The sequence below is a fragment of the Jatropha curcas genome, chromosome 10 (assembly GCF_041381405.1).
Source record: "Jatropha curcas cultivar XTBG-Jc1 chromosome 10, XTBG_Jcur_1.0, whole genome shotgun sequence".
Classification (NCBI taxonomy): domain Eukaryota; kingdom Viridiplantae; phylum Streptophyta; class Magnoliopsida; order Malpighiales; family Euphorbiaceae; genus Jatropha; species Jatropha curcas.
Genome location: NC_143160.1, coordinates 24150611 through 24161596, shown reverse-complemented (window position 1 = coordinate 24161596; position 10986 = coordinate 24150611). Strand labels below are relative to the sequence as shown.

The 10986-nt window shown below is 35.0% G+C and overlaps 1 long non-coding RNA gene across 1 annotated transcript; it reads right to left on the bottom strand.

Moving 5' to 3' along the window:
• Positions 1-9927: 9927 nt before the first annotated feature.
• On the bottom strand, positions 9928-10536 carry LOC149493305 (uncharacterized). Its single transcript, XR_016318536.1, has 2 exons — positions 10315-10536; positions 9928-10204 (listed from the first exon to the last, which is right to left on the bottom strand). It is a non-coding gene; the product is annotated as an uncharacterized LOC149493305 (long non-coding RNA).
• Between the last annotated feature and the right edge of the window lie 450 nt (positions 10537-10986).

Genomic DNA, 10986 nt, shown 5'->3' with positions numbered 1-10986 from the left:
GCTTCCGCTTCCTTTGGTTTTATACTATTTCTTTCACTACAAAAAAAACGCCATTTTGCGACCGACAAATCGGTCGCAAAATGGCCAATATCGGTCGCTAATTTCATGTAGCGACCGATTTGCGACCGACAATTGTCGGTCGCAAAAATACTGGTCGCAAAATAATTTTGCGACCGATGAGACAATCGGTCGCAAATTAGATACCGATAAAATCGGTCGCAAAATTGAATAATCGGTCGCAATTTTTGGTGGTGGTTTAATTGGAAATTCAGTCGCAAATTTGGTCGCAGAATATCGGTCGCAATTGTTTTAAATCGGTCGCAAATCGGTCGCAAATAATAAATTCATAATTTTTACTTTTGGTATCAAATCGGTCGCAAATCGGTCGCAAAAATGAAAAAAAAATAAAAAAAATTAAATATTATTTTGAAACCAAAATATTTCTGCACCTGTGAAAGTTGACATAAATACATATATATCACACAACCTATTCAAGAACAGTATAAAAATGTAACTTTTATTGTTCTGAACAAATTAAAATATGAAAATACAAATGAAAAAATAAAAGTCCAAAATCAAATCTATATATGCTGCTGCTCATCTGCAGGATCCGATGTCGGATCTCCCGATGTCGGATCGCCGGGAGGAGTACCTGCTGGATGTGATGTAGCGCCAGGAGGGGTGACCAAGGTATCGTCTGCAGCATCGGGATCAGGAGCCGATAGTGGCTGCTGCTGAGACGTCGAAACATGTCGGTCTGTAGCAGGCGCAGGATCAGAGGGAGAAGTACCAGCACGGTGCTCACCGGACAGCCGCATCACATGCGCTCTAAGCTCTGCAATCTGTCTCTGCTGATCAGCAAGCTGAGCCCGTATATCATCATCACAGTGCGAGTCACTGTGCTCCGGCTGTCGTGCTGCGCTGGCTGTAGAAGCGTGAGCTGCTGAGCCAGTGTAAAACTGTGATGCCTGAGACCCGATGCCGTATACCTTCCTCTTCTTCTCGCCCCCTACAGCCTCGAGATAAAGCGCTATCTCGTCAATTCTTGACTCAGCTTCGGATTCATCGGTCTGAGAAGTAACAATACGCTCCCGAGCTGTAGTATAGTTCTCCTGAAAACAAAAAATTAATTAATCAATGCAATTGCAAGCTTTATTATATTCAACTTTGTACATCTTCGCAATGATTAGAGGGTAAATGTAAATATTATTCATTGTTACTTACATTGACGCTCAGCGCACGTCTGTCGACAAAGGTATTACGATCGTGGTCCTTCGTGTGAGTATATGTAAACACCTCCATCGGTGTGGGCTCACGACCTAATTCTTTAGCCTGTAATGAATTTTTATGCATGATATATTAATATATATAGTGTCCTTTCATTAAACATCAGTTTCTTGTAAAGGGACTAGTTCACTTACTAATAATCGAGCTGTCTCTATAGCAGATATAGATCCGCCTGTGTGTCGCGAAGGTCCTGCTCCATCACCGCCAGTCTCACTGCGCCTGTTTTGTGCAAATATCTCCCGCTTTCTCTTGAATGCAGGATCCTCCCAAGCCTTTTGCCAGCTCTCCCATATCTCCTGAGACACGCACTGCTGCTTCTTACCGCTTTTTCTCATCCTATAGGTGAAGTCAGCGTATCGATTGGCGCATATCTTCTCCCAGGCTACTTTCAGCATAGCCGTAATGGCCTCATCCCATATGAAATGTTTCTGCAAAAAAAAATGAAATATAGCGTTTAAACACTAAGGATATATCTTGAATTGTAAACATTGAATGATGATATAACTTAAACCAAAGAGTACCTGGAACTCCTCCCAATAAAAGTCTCTCGCCTCTTGTGGTACGGCATCCCATGTGTATCCTTCTTTATGCAGCTGTAGCTTGATTATCTTCAAAATTTGCCTCGCTGCTCGAGAAGACGGATATATGCTGAAAAAAAAACAGAAGTGAAATATAATTACACGAAAGCATCACAGTTATGAATAAGTACAAAATATAATTACAAAATATGCCTGCAGAAAATTTGAATAAGTACTTACTGTTTTTCTCTCCTAATAACAACTGTAAAAATCATTCTACTATATATTTACAATAGTTTTATATGTATTGATTACTAGATTTTATATTAATAAAATAGAACTTTAAAGCAAAAAGAAAATGCAATTTTTAATGAATAAAATGTTTTTTTAGAAAAGATAAATAAAAATAGAGATTGAATAAGGAAAAAAATTTGGCGTTCTCACTAATCACATTCAATTTTGTTGCTAAATTTCATTATCACCCATCGGTAAAATTGCAGAAATTAATGTAATTTGAAAATTAAAATTTTTATCGCTCGATATCACTCGAATGTATCTCCAAATGTCGTTCTTCCTAAATATTAATGGCGCGTTCTATTTTATTCAATTCAATTTAGTCAAATTTGTATGATAAAATGATATTTATCTATTTGCTTGGATATTAAGGGTTATTAATTTTATATATAGCAACAATTTTTAAATTTTTTTTCGTTTTTTAAATAAAATATGTAACAATATATAATTACGGCTTTTTGTTGACTGAAACTCTCAATTTTTAATTTATTTAAGTTGCATATATATATGTTAAATTAAAATAAAAAAATAACAACAACAACATTAACAATAATACTAATAATAATAATAACAAGTACATTCACAATAATAATAATAATAATAACAACAACAACAGTAACAATAATACCAATAATAATAATAACAACAACAATAACAATAACAATAATACTAATAATAATAATAATAATAACAATCACAATAATAATAATAATAACATTAAGAATAATAATATTAATAACAACAACAATAATACTAATAATAATAATACTAATCATAATAATAACAACAACAATAACAATAACAATAATACTAATAATAATAATAATAATAACAATCACAATAATAATAATAATAACATTAATAATAATATTAATAACAACAACAACAACAATAATAATAATAATAATACTAATAATAATAATAATAAGAACAGTAGTAATAATAATAATAATAACAATAATAATAATAATAATAACAATCACAATAATAATAATAATAATAATGTTAATAATATTAGTAATAATAACAACAACAATAATACAAATAATTATAATAATAATAAGAACAGTAATAATAATAATAATAATAATAATAATACCATAAAAAAATTCTAATCGCAACTCTATATACAAAATCAACCATAAATAAATACAATAAAAACAAATAAAATCGAAAAAAAAAATGGAAAAATTAATCGCAAAATAAAACTAACCTCAGATTTTCGCAACAGGCTGACCGGAGTGCAAAGCGAGCGGGGCTGCCGGCGTCAGGCGGGCTGGAACGGTGTCAGGAGGGGCCGGAGTGGCGCTGCGGACGGAGGAGAGGAGAGGAGAAAGGAGAAGAGAGAAAGAAGAAGAAAGAAAAAAGAGAGAGTCCGACGCTTAAAGCCCTAAATTTTGCGACCGACATATCGGTCGCAAATGTTATAACTATCGGTCGCAATTTTTAATGAGCCGACGTCGTTTGACTAGGCTCAAAATTTGCGACCGATTTGCGACTAACTATATCGGTCGCAATGTAGTCTCCAATCGGTCTCAGAACTTTGGCCCATTTTTTACGCGTGAAGTTTTGCGACAGAAGAACATTTAGTCGCAAATCGGTCGCAAATCCGTAGTACAGAGGTCGCAAATCATTAACCATTCTCGCGGGAACTTTCAGCGCCAAATTTTGCGACCGGTGGCTTATAAGTCGCAAATCGGTCTCAAAATTGCGACCGAATTAAGTCGGTCGCAAAAATCGGTCGCAATTTTGCGTTTTTTTTTGTAGTGTTTCCTTTCATTGTTTCTTTTTGTCTTTATACTTTCTTTCTTTTAAATTTTCATTCTTGATAATTAAAACACGTACGTTTTAATAAATTAAAGATATAACACATTAGTTAATACTGATAATTTCCTTTATATATAATTTCCTTATAAAGAATAAAACAGATTAACATATATAAGACAGATTTATACATTTGTTTAAAACATACAAACAAAAAAGGGGAGAGAGGAGTAAAAATATGGTGATCATCTTATTGAGGGACAAAAAAGAAAATCAAAGAAGAAAAGAAAAGAAATTACCTTGTCCCCTTCTCTTCCATGCAATTGTCTCATGTAAGGTCTGTTCGGTAAAATTAGCTGTTAGCTGTTTGAGTAGTATTTCATAAAATATTAAAAATTAAACTTTACAGGAGTTAATTTTTTTTATAAAATACTACTTTAATTTCTAAAAGCTAGTTCAAACGCTATTTTTTCGAATACTATAAATAATAGCATTTAGCGTTTTGATAAAGCGATTTAAAATGCTCATAGACCATGGAGGAAAAGGTTTTATATTGGTTAGAATCTACCTAGGCTCTAATATCTCTTTTATTTGTTTGGCAACAACCTTAATTGGTGGATAAGCTTGATTAATGTATATGCGTGTCAGACACTGAGTATACCAACTCTAAGTAAATAAGCACTTGAGAATTTGACTTCTAAAACTAGAGGATTGTAAAATAAATTGGTGAATTAGAAAAATAAATGATCGATTGTACTTAAAATAAATAAATGATAACTTGTTTTGATAATTAAAGGCTTTGAGCGTATAATAAAATATTCAATTTGTTAGTCCATAATAGAGCCCATACTTAGGATTAATTAATTAGATCATGCAAAATAAAAGGAAGAAAGTAGAGTTATAAAGAAAAATGGTGAGTTTAGAAAAGGTACCATTATCGTATGGTCTGTAGTGTTATTTCGGCACATTGGACCTTCTAATATTGAATAATGAAAATAAATGGACTTATCAAAGGAAAATTAGGAGTTGCTATACACATTTAATGTATAACAGCCTCTCAAATTTAGAACTATAGTAGAAATGTTGGAACTGCATTCAGTATGACCATTTTCCAACATTTTCATAATTAAAATCATATTAACACATTACAGTTGCTATACGCAGTACCTGGCACGCTTGCAATCCTATTTCATACTGTTAGCTAGCTCGCTTGTTTTTCCAAATAAACAATCTTTGTAGCATACTCGTTGGAACCTAGTCCTACCAGTTCACACAATGTCTGCTAGATATTTATTTTTTAACCGGTGTCCGAGTGCCACCAAAGACTAGGAGTAATTCAAGAAAAGGAGTTGCAATGAAAACATCATGTAGTAAATCAACAAAGTCTAAAGTGATGTCTCTTTCTTCTTAAGTTTACCTACGAGTCTCAAGATATGGAAGGGGCGCCTGATGTATCGAGTACTGTGGAAAAGAATCGACACACGATCAAAGTGTTGAAAATAAACATGACATTTAATCCAAAACCTCAATAACAAGATTCAATCCAGAATCTTAGGATAAAATTAAAAAAAAAAAAAAAAAAAGAAAAAACACAACTTTATTGAAGATAAAACTCTAAAATTATATTTGCGAGACTTATTAAAATGTTAAGTTTTAATCGGTATTATAAAAAAGATGGTAAGACCATTAAGTTTTGGCAAGATATTTGGCTACAAAATGTTCCTATTAAAATTCTTTTCCCAAGACTATATAGAATTTCTTATGATAAAAATGCTATTGTAAGTGCTTGTGGTTCAATTGTTAATGGTGTTTGGACTTGGGATATCATCTGGAATAGGGAACTTAGTGATGGAAGCGGGTATAAAGCGGAAACAACCCTTATCGAAACCATATGAGACAAACTAAAAACATTATCGAACAAATCAATAAACTGACCTCTTGAAGCGCAGAATCGCTCACCGGTCTTCTTTCCAGAGATCTTGGAGTCACCCACGATCTTCTGCAGTAATCCCTAACTATCTCTCTTTTGGAACTCTCTGAGTGGCAGAGAATAGAATAACGTGCGTCTATATATTCTTAGGGTTTTCCAATCTTATATTAAAAAACCTCTCTTCGATAGGAAGATATTTTTTAATATAAAATAAATTAAATAAAAAATTATTTAATTAAAATAAAATCAATTATTTTAAAACTAAATAATTTATCTATTATTTAATACACCCTTAACTTTCCAAATAATTAGGGCACTACAGGGACCGCAGGAATAAAATAAATCAGGCTACTAATTATAATAAGAACCTATGTAGACCAACATATTCTTATTATAATTAATCATGAATTATTCCACTAAAAACTCATGACTGAACTCCTTATTTATTTTACTATTCCACAACATAATAAAATAATGTTCCCCATGTTAAGATTACAGATGCTGTCATTTAAATAACTTACTGACAATTTATTTAAATCACAATATAACTTTAAGATTGTCGCTCAACTTATTTCATGTGTCGGATTCAATATCCACCTGTAGGGTTTACACTATGAAACCTTATAAGCTTACTTAAAGTGCATCATCAATCTCTAAACCGAGACATGGATTCTATCATTAATTAATATTTCACAAACACAAAAAATCTTTGCCCAATTCACCGAGAATATTATTCCAATAATGAAACTCACCCTTTAATGAATCAAAGCACAAGACAATCAATGTTTGCTCATATTAAAATAAATCAAGATTAAGAACAATAAACATTATTTCTAATGTCCTAGAGAATATGTTTAACAGTCAGTACTAAACATCCATTCTCTACTTGGTCCAATTAAATACATACAAAATGTACTAATCACAATTATTATTCATATGCTAATAACATTTATTTAATGCAAATTTCCAATTAAATACAAAAAAATAATTGTCAATAGAAAATCATTCATAGCTATACTATTAATTATGCATGGTTAATAGTATATCTCTATCAATCTCCCACTTAGACTTATAACCATGCATCTATAACTTTAACTCCCATTCCTTCTACATGACTGTCAAAAGTCTTTGCTGGTAAGCTTTTTGTAAAAGGATCTGCCAGGTTGTTTTCCGATGCAATCTTTGTCACTATCACATCTCCCCTTTGAACTATGTCTCGTATCAAATGATACTTCCTCTCAATGTGTTTTGCCCTTTTATGGCTCCGTGGCTCCTTCGAGTTTGCAACTGCCCCACTATTATCACAATAAAGTGTAATAGGCAATTGCACTGAAGAAACTACGCCTAGATCCATAAGGAAGTTCCTAAGCCATACAGCTTCCTTTGCAGCTTCAGAAGCTGCCACATATTCAGCTTCTATGGTGGAGTCAGCAACACAAGTTTGCTTAATACTCCTCCAACTTATGGCTCCACCTCCCAAGACAAAAACATTACCAGAGGTTGACTTCCGAGAGTCCTTATCAGTCTGAAAATCCGAATCTGTATACCCAATGGGTACAAGATCGTCAGATTGATAAACTAACATATAATCCCTAGTCCTTTTCAAGTACTTGATTATATGCTTGACTGCAGTCCAGTGTTCTCGCCCAGGATTAGATTGAAATCTGCTAACCATGCCAACAGCAAAACAGATATCAGGTCTGGTACACAACATTGCATACATAAGGCTTCCAACTGCAGAAGCATATGGAACTGCCTTCATGTTCTCTATCTCCTCAGGTGTCTTAGGACATTGGTCCTTAGATAGAGTGATTCCATGTCTAAAGGGAAGAAAACCCTTCTTGGAATCCTGCATGCTGAAACGAGCAAGAATGGTATCAATATAAAGTGCTTGAGATAAGCCAATCATCCTTTTCTTGCGATCTCGCATAAGCTTAATCCCAAGAATATGAGCAGCCTCTCCCAAATCCTTCATATCAAAACGTTGGGATAGCCAATCTTTGACAGAATTCAACATACCTACACAATTCCCTATAAGCAGAATATCATCCACATATAGTACCAGAAAAACAACCTTACTACCATTCCATTTCTTATACACACAAGACTCATCATGACACTGATCAAAGCCAAAACTTTTGATCGCCTGGTCAAAACAAGTATTCCATGACCTAGATGCTTGTTTAAGCCCATAAATGGACCTATTCAATTTGCAAAGCAAATTTTCTTGTCCATTGTTTATGAAACCTTCTGGTTGCTTCATATAGAAGCATTCATCAAGACTTCCATTTAGGAAAGCTGTCTTGACATCCATTTGCCAAATCTCATAATCATAATGAGCTGCAATGGATAGAAGAGTTCTAATAGACTTTAGCATGGCTACTGGCGAAAAAGTTTCCTCATAATCGATCCCTTCTTTCTGAGTAAACCCTTTCGCAACAAGCCTTGCCTTATAAGTTTGCACTTTACCGTCTATACCCCTCTTTTTCTTATAGATCCACTTACATCCGATGGGTTTAACCCCTTCAGGTGGTTCTACAAGTTCCCAGACTTGATTAGAGTACATGGACTCCATCTCAGATTTCATAGCTACAAGCCACTTATCAGCATCTTTATCTTGTAGTGCTTCATCGTAACAGACAGGTTCAATATTCACTTCTTCAGGGATTCTATCAAAAGCTTCTCCCAAAAGTGTATATCGAACCGGTGGTCGTCTAATTCTCCCACTACGACGAAGTACTACAGGTTCTGCAATCACACCTTCATTTTGCTGTGGCTGTAAAGCCGGCAAGTCCATGACTGGTGGGACTACATCTTGATCATGTTCTGGAACTTCAACATGTCTGTCATCACCAGGAGGCAATGAAATGTTAGAAGCCCCAACATTGTGCTCCTGTATATTTGGATCAACAGCTGCCACTTCAGTTTCTACATAACTCCCACTACTTTCAGGTGGTAGTGAAATGTTAGGTACTGAATATTCAGGCTGATGTTGATTTACTGGTCGACTAACATTTCTTCCACTACGACTAGGCAATGGAATGTCAGCTCCAACCATTGATGGTTTAGGTTGTTGTTCTAATGGAAAGGTTCTAGTTGGTATATTTTCTCCTCTCAATTCATACAAGGCTAATTGACTTTTGGGAATATGGTTTTTAATATAGTCTTCCTCAAGATAATGTGCATTGGTGCTAACAATGACCGTTTTATCTTGAGAACTATAAAATAAACCACCTTTCGTTCCTCTAGGATATCCAATAAAGAAGCATAAGTCTGTTTTTGATTCCAACTTATCTGCTTTCCCTTTCAGCACATGGGCTGGACAACCCCACATCCGAACATGTCTTAGACTTGGCTTTCGCCCAGTCCACAGTTCTGTAGGAGTTTTAGGTACTGACTTAGATGGAACCAAATTCAGAATATATGCTACCGTTTCTATGGCATACCCCCAAAACGAAATGGGCACATCTGAATAACTCATCATTGATCTAACCATTTCCATAAGCGTCCTATTTCTTCTTTCTGCTACACCATTCTGTTGTGGCATACCAGGTGCAGACAACTGTGAAGTAATTCCTTGTTCTGATAAATAAGTAATGAATTCCCTAGAGAGGTATTCGCCACCACGGTCAGACCGTAACGACTTGATATATTTTCCATGTCGTTTCTCCGTTTCTGCCTTGAACTCTTTGAATTTCTCAAAGCATTCAGACTTACGGCGCAACAGGTAAATGTATCCATATCTTGAGTAATCATCTGTGAAAGTCACAAAATACTCAAAACCACCCCTAGCTTGGACACTCATTGGACCACACAAATCAGAATGAATTAATTCAAGTACATCATTAGTTCTATTACCCTTTATAGGAAAAGGCCTCTTAGTCATTTTACCTTCTAAACAAGATTCACAGGTTGGTAGTGCCTCCACTTTCAATGAACTCAATGGTCCATCCTTGACCAACCTAGAAATCCTATCTAAATTAATATGACCAAGCCTTAAATGCCACAAATAAGTATGACTAAATTTAATAGGACGTTTTCTTTTCAATGGAACAATGACATCAAAGTTATTAACTTCAGAATTAGGAATTTGCAATTCAGGTGAAACTTTGAGAATAAAAAGATCATCAATCATTGAGCCAGAACATATCATTTGTTTTCTAAATTTAATAACGACAGAATCATCATAAAATTCATTAAAACAAACCGAATATCCATTCTTGCTCAAACTAGAAACTGAAATTAAATTCCTTCTAATTGAAGGTACATATAAAACATCCTTCAAAAACAAAGTTCTATTATTCTCAAAATTCAAAGAAACATTTCCTATAGCTAGAACTGCAACTTCTGTGCCATCTCCCAGAAAAATGCTTACATCTCCTTTATTTAGCTGACGAGTTACCTGAAACCCCTGCAATGAATTGCAGACATGATTAGTGGCTCCAGAATCTACACACCATTGGAGTGTAGTCAACACCGCTAAACAAGTTTCAACTATCAGCATATAAAACAGAGACATACCTTGCTTTTTCTTGGCTAACCAGGTTGGACATTGTGACTTCCAGTGCCCAGGTTGCTTGCAGTGAAAACACTTACCCTTAGGCTTTTTCACAGCAACACTTGCACTAGTAGATGCACCACTTGTTTTAGGCTTAGTCTTGTGAGCATTTTTCTTCTTCTTACCCTTGTTCTGGGCAGAAGAAGAACCTCGCTCAACATTAAGCACAACAGGTGCAGCTCCTTGCTTAATGATAGTCTCAGCAGCCACCAGCTCATTCAGCAACTTAGACAGAGTGAAATCCATCTTATTCATGTTATAGTTCAAACGAAATTGCTGAAAACTGGCTGGCAAAGTGTTCAAGATCATTTCTATCTGTGTAGCATTGTCAACCTCAGCACCAAGAACCTCCATGTCATTCAGAAGACTCATCATCTTCAAGACATGAGTTCTAACTGGAGTTCCCTCCTCCATTTTGGAAGTAAGAATCTCCCTCAGTGCATTTTGCCTTGCTGCACTAGTTTGATCTCCAAACATCTCCTTGAGATTTTCGAGCATGTCAAAAGTTGTGTCCATCTTCTGATGCTGATGTTGCAAAACATTTGACACAGAAGCCAAAATGTAACATCGCGCCATCTCATCAGCTTTAACCCATTTCTGGTAAGCTCTGGTGACCTCCTCAGAGGCACCCTCAC